The sequence below is a fragment of the Leucoraja erinacea genome, chromosome 8 (genome assembly GCF_028641065.1).
Source record: "Leucoraja erinacea ecotype New England chromosome 8, Leri_hhj_1, whole genome shotgun sequence".
NCBI classification, from domain to species: Eukaryota; Metazoa; Chordata; class Chondrichthyes; order Rajiformes; family Rajidae; genus Leucoraja; species Leucoraja erinaceus.
The window spans coordinates 26,840,488-26,851,791 of NC_073384.1; positions in this window are offsets into that span (position 1 = coordinate 26,840,488).

An 11,304-nucleotide genomic window follows, 5' to 3' on the forward strand; every position below is an offset into this window, starting at 1 on the left:
ACTTATGTCAGCAGAGTGCAAGCCTAATAACAGGAAGAGCTATTATTTTCCAAATATAGTAAAAGCCATTTATTGTTTAGTGCTTCAATGCATCCAAACATTTTTCTTGATGGACAGCTTTTTCCATAACATCATAATTAGTCAGAGATCACGTATTTTGCAGAATTGATGCAAAATCAGGCAATATTTGTGGCGAGGACCATTTTAGAACGTTTAATCACAATCACAATACGGTCTCTACAGTCACAAAACAGTCTATACAATCACAATACAGTCTGAAGAAGGGTTTCAACCTGAAATGTTGCCTATATCCTTCGCCTTCGACTTTCCAGCATCTGCAGTTCCTTCTTGAACACAATACAGTCTCTGTTTTTTTGTCTTTTATTTTTATTTTTAGTGCGTTTTAGAAGTTTGTGTAAATGTTCTCTGTTATGTGGGGGGAGGGGGAGCTGGAGGCCTCCACGGACTGACTTTGAGCCCCACCGAGGGGCGTGGACTTAACATCGGAGCCGATCCCTTGCCTGGGCCAGCGGACTTTACATTGAGAGCTCGCAGTCTCAGAGAGGCCGAGTCGGGAGCTCCAACGACGCAGAGGTTCGACCAGCCCTGACGCGGGGTTCAATCGCCGGCACGGGGGAGCTGACATCCCCCCAATGCGGGAGCTGATCATCCCAATGCAAAGGGCCCAAACGCCGCCGGCTACGGGAGTCAAGATCTTCCCATCAACGGAGGGCTCGAGGCCCCTGACCGCGGGAGAACAAAGAAGGGAAGAGATTTGAACTTTAAATAATATATTTTTTTATTTGAAGCATATACATATAATAGCAAAACACGATTTGCTTACCAATTACATATATACAAAGCTTCTATTTTATATTTAAAAAATTTTGAAAGATAGAGCTATAGAGAGAAAAATCAATAAGAGAAAAAAAAAGAAACTATAAACTAATAGAGAGGGGAGGGGAAAAACAAAGGAAATTACCAATAACACAATTTTGGAGATAGGTCTGTAGATTATACGGTGTAATTATTCATCCAGTCCTGGACTCAAGTTCCAGTCCAGCTTCCGTGTTGAACCAATTTACCTTTTTAGAAAATCAATAAATGGAGACCATATTCTAGCAAATAGTTCTGATTTGTCAATTAAGACAAGTCTAATTTTTTCCAAGTGTAAGGTCTCAGACATTTCCGTAATCCACATTTTAATTGTGGGGGTTGTTGGAATTTTCCAAAATTTTAGTATTAATTTTTTCCCAATTATTAAACTATAATCAAGAACATTTCTTTGATTTATTGTTTTATACTTTGTTCTGATATTCCTAATATTATTCGTTTTGGATCAGGATCCAATTGAATATTAACTTCAGAAATAATTAAAAAAATATCCATCCAAAATGTATTTTTTTTAATACAGTTTACAAAGGTATGAGTTAGATTAGTTTCTAAGCATTGACATTTATCACAGATAGGAGAGATATTTGGAAAAATTCTGTTTAATTTTGTTTTAGAGTAATGCAATCTATGTAGTGCTTTGAATTGTATTAAAGAGTGTCTGGCATTTAACGAGCATTGATGTATATGTTGTAAACTTTCATCACATATATCTTTTGTTATGGGTTGAGCCAATTCATTTTCCCATGCTTGTCTGTGCAATTCCGTCGACAGAACCTCAATATCTAAAAGGATATTATAGACGTAGGATATTAATTTATCTGTATTAGGATGTTTATTCAAACATTCATCAAGGAATTCTGGATCCCTAATTCTATATTCTTATGTATGTGATTTTACATAATCTCTAAGTTGCAAATATCTAAAAAAAATATTTGGGTGTAGTCCATAATTCTGTTGTAGCTCCTGAAATGAAAGAAAAATACCCTTTTGGTAAAGGTGTCCCACCTTTTTAATTCCATGGGTTTTCCATTGTGCAAAACCTTTATCTAACACGGAAGGTTTAAATGAAGTGTTATTTACAATAGGGAGAAGGAGTGATAAATTATCCAATTTTAAAGCCTTTTTTCATTGTTTCCAAGTTCTTATACCACTATATATTATCAGATTTCCACTATAAGTTTTTTTAATTCAATTTTGTAGGGGTTAACAAAATCAAGCCAATTTCAAAAGGTAAACAATCTTCCTTTTCCATCTTTAACCAATCTGGTTGTTGATCCATATCCTCCAACCAGAAGGTCATGTTATTAATATTAACTGCCCAGAAATAAAATAAAAAATTTGGTAAGACTAATCCTCCATTCATCTTGGATTTACACAAATGTTTTTTACTTATTCTGTGCTTCTTGTAGTCCCAAATAAAGCTTGTAACAATAGAATCAATTTTTTAAAAACATTTTTGGAATATATATCGGAATTGATTGAAATAAGTACAGTAGTTGTGGAAGGAAAATCATTTTTATGGCATTAATTCTACCAAGCATTGAAATGGGGAGTGTTTTCCAATACTGAATATCCTTATGTAGTTTATTAAGTAAAGGAGGAAAGTTTAATTTAAATAAAGAAGTAATTTCTTAGTCACATAAATTCCAAGATATTTTAATTTTTCATAGACAATTTTAAAAGGAGATTGTTGCAATATATGTGGGTTTAGTTCCATTATTGGCATAATTTCACTTTTATTCCAATTAATTCTATATCCTGAGAATAAACCAAATTGAGTTATAAGATTTAATAAATTTGGAATACTAGTTTCTGAATTTGTGATGTATAATAATATACTAGTTTCTGAATACATTTCTGGGTGGGCTCTGACACTTTCTGCAAGTGATATAAATAGCTAGGGCAAATAATAACAGAGATAATGGGCATCCTTGTCTACAACCGCTAGATAGATTGAATTTGGGTGATAACATTTGATTTGTCAATATTCTAGCTGTTGGATTAGTATATAGGATTTTAACCCATGCACAAAACTTCTCACCCAGTTGAAATTTTTCCATCACAGAAAAAAGATAAGGCCATTCCACCTGATCAAATGCTTTTTCAGCATCTAACGAGATGACTGCTAAGCCTACATTAGCTATTCTATTTGAGTATATAATATTAAATAATCGTCTCAAATTATAAAATGAATAACGTTTTGGGATAAAACCTGTTTGATCGGGGCGTATTAATTTATGAATCACTAAACTTAATCTATGGACTAAAATGTTAGTTAATATCTTCTGATCAGTGTTTAAAAACTATTGCTCTATATGAACCAGGGTCCTCGAGATCCTTATCCGTTTTTGGTATATCGTTGATTCGTTTAAAGTTTCTGTCAGTTTCTGCTGTGTGAAGGCATAGTTATATAATGTCTGTAGCCATGGAGAGATCAAATCATTACATTTTTTTAAATAAAATTCAGAATTTAAACCATCTGCGTTTAAACTGCGGCCTTTCTGTTTTTCAAAGATCTAATGGACTCTTCAATATCTTTTACTGATATTTCAGCACCTAATAATTCTCTCTCAGATCTAAACCTGAGAGATTACATTTCTGTAAGAATGTTTCCATTCTCACAGAACAGTCTGTCGTTTTGGCTGAATAAAGTGTCTGATATAATTGTAAAAATCTGTCATTGATATCCTTGGGCAATGTTAGCAGTTCTCCCGTATTTGATCTAATTTTATGAATTGTTTTTTCCTCATCTAGTTTGCGAAGCTGACAGGCTAACAGTTTTTGTGGTTTATCACCAAATTCAAATTGTAGTTGTTTAGTATGTTGATAAAGTTTTATAATTTGATCTGAGTATATGTGATTTAACATATTTAAGTGCAGCGATTTTGTTGTGTTTTATCATGGAAGGAGCGGTCGCATTCTCTGTATCTAATTGCCTTTTTCCCATTTCTATTTCATGTTGTTTAGCTCAATTCTTTTTATTATGAAAGGCTTGAGAGGAGATAAGCGCTCCTCGTACAAATGCTTTAAATGTTTCCCAGAGAAGGGAGACAGATGTTTCTGGGAGGTCATTCGTCTGGAAAAACATATTAATCTGTGTTATAAGATATTCGTAGCATGTTTTATTATTTAAAATTTGAGGGTTAAGTCTCCAGTGTGTCTGCTTCTCGGTCATTCCATTTAATTTAACCATCAATGTTAAAGGTGCATGATCCGAGATTATAATATTTCGAGTTATAAGTATATAGGGATAAGTTTAGAGTCCACTAAAAAATAGTCGATTCTTAAATAAGTTTTATGTACTGGTGAATAAAATGAGTATTCTCGTCCAGTAGGATTTTCTATTCTCCAGACATCTTTGATATTGGCAGTATTAATGTATGAGTTTAATAATTCACTTGCCTTGGATTTTTTTTCCTTTGTCTTGATGATCTATCTAAATAAGGGTCTAATGTGCAGTTTAAGTCTCCACCAATTATCAAATTGTATTGTGTAAGTTCCGGAATAGTATTAAATGTTTTCTTGAAAAACAATGGGCTGTCAAAATTTGGACCATAAATGTTGAGGAAAATCACTTTTTTTTAAATATAATTCACCCACCAGTATAATATATCTACCATCAATATCTGCAATAGTTGATACATGTTTAAAAGGTATACCCTGACAGATTAAAATTGCAACCCCTCTAGACTTATGAGAGAATGAGGAATGATACGTTTTGGCAATCCATTTTGCTTTCAATCTATGTTGTGCTTCATTTTTAAGATGAGTTTCTTGAAGGAACATTATATCACTTAAATAATTTTAAGTGTGCTAATACTTTACCTCTCTTGATTGGTTCATTAATACCCTTGACATTCCAACTACAAAATGTAATTCCTTCACCCCCAGTTTTCATATTAGCATCTTGCATCTTATGGATAGAGTGGTCTATAAGAAAGCAAATGTTTCAACACACTGAACCTGATATTCCACCCGAACACAGGATAGATTAATTTAAAGTTTAATAGGTCTTCATCCCGAACATATCGCATTAAAAAAATCTTATGATTAAATTTAATATTTAAGTTATAATTAAAGATAAAGTAGATAGATAGTTAAAAAGGTGCAAAGAAAGTAGAAAATCTACACTACAATAAGTGTAGTTAGTGATAGCCACACTAGCGTGGCTAAACCTCTAAAGACTTCCGTAGCCTTGTAAAAAAAAAAAAATACTAGTTCCGTGTTTTAAAAAAAAAGAAAATCTCAATAAAATAATTTATAAAAGGGAGGGAAGAAAAAAGAAAAAATTAGGTCCAAAGGATTTGTAATCCAATAGTAGGGAATTTTTATTCTCTTAAAAAATATTAGTCAAATATTAAAAAATAAAATACCTCAATCAGGCATTATTTACACTTATTTATAACTAATTCTAAGAATATCCTGTTAGTAATAATTATTAGTAGTTAGTACTAAATAATAATAGTCGTGAATTAATAACAAGATAACTTGCTCAACTATCATTATCAACTATCATTAATCCTTGAGTATAACAACTTAAAGTTCCATTTGTTCTCTGCCAAGTGATGACACCGTTAAGATAATGTTCATTCCTCCGTGGATTTCTCAATGTCCTGGGCGAACTCAAGTGCTTTCTTGTAGTCGGTGAAGAAATGTTCCTTCTGCTTGTTATGCAACTCGCAGTTTTGCAGGATACAACAGTCCAAATCTTAAGCTTGATATCTTCCTGAGAATTTCTCGTGTCTTATTAAAAAGCGTTCTTCTCTTAACAACCTCTGCAGGGTAGTCTCTGGAAATACTAATCTTGTCGCCTTCAAATTATAGATTTCTGTTGCCGGCAATTTTCGTCAAAGATGTCTTCCAAAACGTGGTCATAATGCCCCTTCAGTATCAGTTGTCTTGGGGGGGGTGCTAGCACTAGCACTCGGACGAGGTCTCAATGCTCTGTGTGCACGATCCAGTAGAGGCTATGTATCTAAGTTTAAAACTTTTTGTAAAAGATCAGCAGCAAAATCACAAGGGTTTTTATTTCCCTCTTTGACTCCAAGATATTTTTTGTAGTTTCAGACACAGCACTTGACTCAAATTCAGTTATAACTTCAGTGTGCTGATTTACTGTATCAATAACGGGATCCAACTTGGAGTTAAAATTGGATTCCACCATATTAAATTTAATGTTTGCCTCTTCCATTTGTTGTTTTATCTTTTCACATATTCCGTCCTTCCAGGTAAGCAATTCTTTCTGAATTTGAGCACGGACAGTCAGAACCGAAGCTGATATTTCTTCTTTGAAGTTTGTCAGTTCTTCCTTTATGCTTTCCTTTATGCTTGACATTTCTTCTGAAATAAAAGCACAAAGGTCCTCCATTCCGATTTTTTTAGGGTTTTGAGATTTCCTCTTGGAACGACACTGAAATTGAGGCCGAGGCTTCACTCAGGCCTACTTCTTCCACCGGTGGCTTAACCCTACCGGGTTTCTTTGTCTGTCCTTTCGTGGGTGTTTGTTGCATCGACATTAAACAACCAAAGTCGCGGTATGATATCACTCACCCTCGACAAAAGCCACCGGTAAGTTTTCAGCGGGCCCGTCCTGTTTTTCTCCCTTTTTTTTCGGATTCTTCGCGGAGCTAGCTGGCGCGTGCCTTTACTTCAGCATAGCGCCACCGGAACTTTTTTTCGCTTTCCATCACAGTGAGGAATGTGGAGGAGTCACTGTGGTGGTTGTTTATATTAAAATGTATATTGTGTGTTTCGTTGCTCTTTATTTGTATGACTGACTTGGCAAATGAAATTCCTCATATGTTACAAAACATACTTGGCTCATAAAGTATTATTGTGATTGGGATCGTGGTTGATTTAAAACTAGTGTGCAGGAATTTAGTGTTGTGAATTCCTGGAATTATCCACTGGAAGCTGGAGGCAAGGTCACTGGAATATTTAAAGATAAGTTTTTGAAAAATCTGAGAATTGAATAGAATAGTTTCTTTATTGTCATTGTAACATGGGCCATGTACAACGAAATTTAAACTGAGGATGTGTGACACAAGAATCATTGATGCCTGGGGCAGATCTGCCATTATTATATTGAATGTCGGGATAGGCTTGAGGCACCCATTCCTGCTCATAGGTTATTAACCTGTGCTCCTTGATGCTAATGGCAAATGGCGGAGGTGGAATCTAGTTGTATCTCCTCTGCAGCCACAGCCTCCACTGTACTTTTCCTGGTTCTCACACTTCTGCCTGATACACAAGCCACCTCCTTTCAGAGTGGAGTGTGTCATGTGGGTTTGTGATAACCTTTGCCAAGGATATGTCCAGAGACAGTGTGGTGACCAGAAGATGCAGGCATGGCAAGCACTGGATTGCATGGCACAGGCAGTACATACTGTAAGTAGCAGGCTGCCGACCCTGTATTTAGGTAAACTCCACTTCTCAGCGCTTGCTTACTGTATTAATACTGTTTAGTGTTTCTTCCTTCAGTTCTTTTAAAATAATTTCAAACATCTGCCATTTGCAGAGAATTCACACCTCTCCATCATCTCCCCCTTTTCCTTCTACTAATTATGTCCCAAAGAGCTTTACAAAAGAAAAGAAAATGGTTTGGAATCAAGTTCAGGAATGTCAGCTAACCTGATGATCTAAAAAAGTAGAAATGTTATAAACTCAAAACGAACAGAAAAAAGCTGAAAGGGCTTTTAAATGATTTAGCGAAACACTTTTCAAAGAGGTGATGCCTGAGGTATTACTTGGTTTTCACATGTTATAAGCGTAGAATTAGGCCATTCAACCCATCATGTCCACGCCGCCATTCAATCATGGCTGATCTCTGCCTCCTAATCACATTTTCCTGCCTTCTCTCCATGCACCCTCGACACGCGTTCTAATCAAGAATTTGTCTACCTCGTGCCTTAAAAATATGCATTGACTTGGCCTCCACAGCCCTCTGTGGCAATTGGTTCCACAGATTGAAGGGCCTGTCCCACTTGCCAATTTCTTCGGCGACTGCGGGCGTCATATCAGTGTCGTCGAAAGAATTTGAACGTTTCAAAATCCAGCAGCGACAAAAAAAATGTTGCGACACTTGAAAAAAACATGGCGCGTCATATGCCATCACGCTGCGAATTTTTCAGTGACCTGATACGTCAGTCAATAATGCCGGCAGTCGCCCAAATAAATCGGCAAGTGTGACGGGCCCTTACCTACCCTGACTAAATAAGTCAACATTTCAGTACAACATTTTGAAAGTATGTAAATTCTGAATCAAATGCATACTTTAATGTAAATCAATGCAACACATGGGACTTCTTTCGCGTCCATCTTCTATGTTTCAAATGTTGACATCGCTGTTATTGTCCGTCCTAAAATGGACGCAAGCTTCCGGCGACAATCAGTGGGAGCCATCACTTATTGCAATAGATGATGGTGGTAGCAGAATTAGCTCGGGATACTTCCTGTTTCTAGCCCGCGACATGGACGCTTCTGCTATTATGTCAACACATGGGTAAAGAATAACTTTTCTATCAAGCAAAGCCAAATCAGAGTTCAATTACCTTTTGCAAATGAATCATGGAAGTGTTTGGTGGGGGAGGGGCAGAATAATCACACTTAACTATTGATCAATCTCTCATTGACATACACTATTATGCATTTTCCCATGTGGCATACCCATTAACCAATTGTTCTGCTGTGGACCCTGGGCCAGGCACGTGCCGGGGAGGGAAGCGGCTTGGTTGGCTGCGAGCAGCCTCGGGACCGGACAGCAGAACTGGACGTGCAGTACTGCAAAGGCAGAATTTCAGCTGCCTTCAGTACCCTGGAAATTGACGGCTTGAAGCAGCGTCGACGGCATGTCAGCTGCACAGACCTTTGCGTGTTACATGTACTGCGGTTGAAAGGCATGGAGAATTATGCCTACCTAAGAGATCGATCTACCTTTATGCCTACCTTGCCTACCCTGACGGCACATGCCTGCCCTGGGCACATATCCCTGCAGATCTATAAGTGCTGGAAGAGGGATTTAGCCTGGTTCTAACTTCAACCAGCATCGACATATGGATCAAAGACATCTCCCGTCTTGTTTTAATGCAGCACTCTAGATGAACCCAAGCATTTACCGAGGCCATTTGCCCCCAATGGCCATTGTTAGAACATTGGAAACATGATCCATTTAATTTTCCTTTGTGGATTGCTTAGAAATAACCATTAATATTCAAAATGCAGAGAACAAATGTTCCATTTATGAATAACCTAAGAAAGCTAACAGTATCAGTTGTCCATATGCCAAGCTGACAATAATCTGCTCTGGTTGACATTCTTCTCAAAAAGGCTTATGTTTATATCTTTCAAAATAGACATAATACAGGTGCACAACCTTTTATCCGACAGCCTTGGGACCAGACACTTTTCGTAATTTGGAATTTGTCGGTCTTCGGAATGGAAATTCTTTAGCATAGATTTTAATGGCTGGCTCGGTGGTAGAGTGCCCGGCTCATATCCGCAAGGTCGCGAGTTTGCGTCTTGATCCCCACAGTTCCTCGGTCACGAGTTTGAGTCTTCAATGTAGTTTTTTCTTGCAGAATAAATGTCTGTATGAAATGCAGTGTGTTGAATGAATTCCTGAATTTGTAAATGTGACCGCAGCATTGAATCACCTCCCGCACTCATGTCACCCTAGCGGGGCTACATGCCCTAAGGCGACATTTTCACACTCTTATATCCGTGTGCAGCAGAGGCGCCAAACATGAGCTTTGGTGTGCAGACGACATCCTTGAAAAAATGTCTGGTTTCTGCCAGGTAGGCGATATACCCTCCCGCGCAATATACCCTCCACTTCTCTTTTATGAAGGTGATTTAGTTCCCCTTTCTTCCAGGACCGACCCGAGGTTCCGCTGTCACCTCTGCGGGCCACCCTCGGTGAACGCTCACTCAACTTTGTCTTGGGATTCCTACTCTCCCACGCAATGTACCCTCACCTTCTCTTTTATGAATGGGGATTTAGTTCCCCTTTCGTCGAGGACCGACCGGAGGTTCCGCTGTCACCTCTGCGGGCCGCCCTCGGTGAACGTCCTGTCTCCCTGTCCCTGGGATAGCAGGGGGCGATCAAACAGCACAATACCCCCCTCCCCCTCCCCGCCCAACTCCAGAGGAATCCGCTCCCCGATGGGCCGCTACGGCGACAAGTGGCAGTTCACCCATAGCCCGAGCTGCGCGACCCCAAGAACAAGACGCACCTTGCGCACCATCAGTTTCTGCCCATACGGGGAGCGTGTTCCTCTGGAGTTGGAGCGGGGCTGGGCTAGAGTTGCTGATCTAGGATCTCCGTGCTTGCAGTGGGCTGGGCTGGAGGGGGCACAGCTCGGGCTGTGGGCGAACTGCCACTTGTCGCCGTAGCGGCCCATCGGGGAGCGGCTTCTGGTGGTCCCGATGTCTCCCGCTAGTTTGCAGTTTTCCTCTGGAGTTGGAACGGGGCTGGGCTGCTGCTGGCTGTGGGTCTCTGGGTTCTCCGTGCTTGCAGTGGGCATGGGGGTCGGTGTCCCGTTGGTCCTGACGTCTCCGGTGACTGGCATTGCCGACATGAAGACAGTGCAAAGCCCCCACGCCGGTGCAATGGGCGGGGATCTGGAGAGGGGAGGGAAGGAGTCACACACATGGCCGGGAGTGGGGTGAAACTGAAGGGAGCGACAATCTGCTGCTCCCTGCTCACTGAGTTAAAAAGTTCCCACGCAAGACTCACGATACACTGTGTATCGTGAGTCTACCGTGGGAACTTTTTAACTCAGCGGGCAGACAGCAGCATATTGTCAATTATTAACCCTCCCGCGCAATATACGCTCACCTTATCTTTTATGAATGGGGATTTAGTTCCCCTTTCTTCGAGGACCGACCGGAGGTTCCGCTGTCACCTCTGCGGGCCGCCCTCGGTGAACGTTTTCAAGGACCTTTTTTCAAGGACTGAAAAAATGTCCGCTATTCGGAGGTTTTCGTTATTTGGATCTTCGGATAAAAGGTTGTGCACCTGTAGTTGGGATTTAGCTCGATGGTTACATAAAGAATGATACATAATTCAAAGAAGCCATGCATCATCTGTTGTAGCTTATTCAGGAGCGCAAACAGCCTCCAGAAAAACTATGGGTGGGACAGTGGTAGAGAAGCTGCCTTACAGTACCAGAGAACCAGGTTACAGAAACTGCCTTCCAGTGCCGGAGACCCAGGTTCAAACCCAACTCTTATCTCACCAGGGACTAATTTACTATTGTGTTGTCTTTTAAAAACAAAAATGTCGTAAAATGTAAACACTGGTTCTGTTCTCTTCTGTTCTGTTGTTTTTGCACAATCCACAGGCATTGCCACTTTCATTTCACTGCACATCTTGTATGTGTATGTGACAAATAAACTTGACTTGACTTGAAC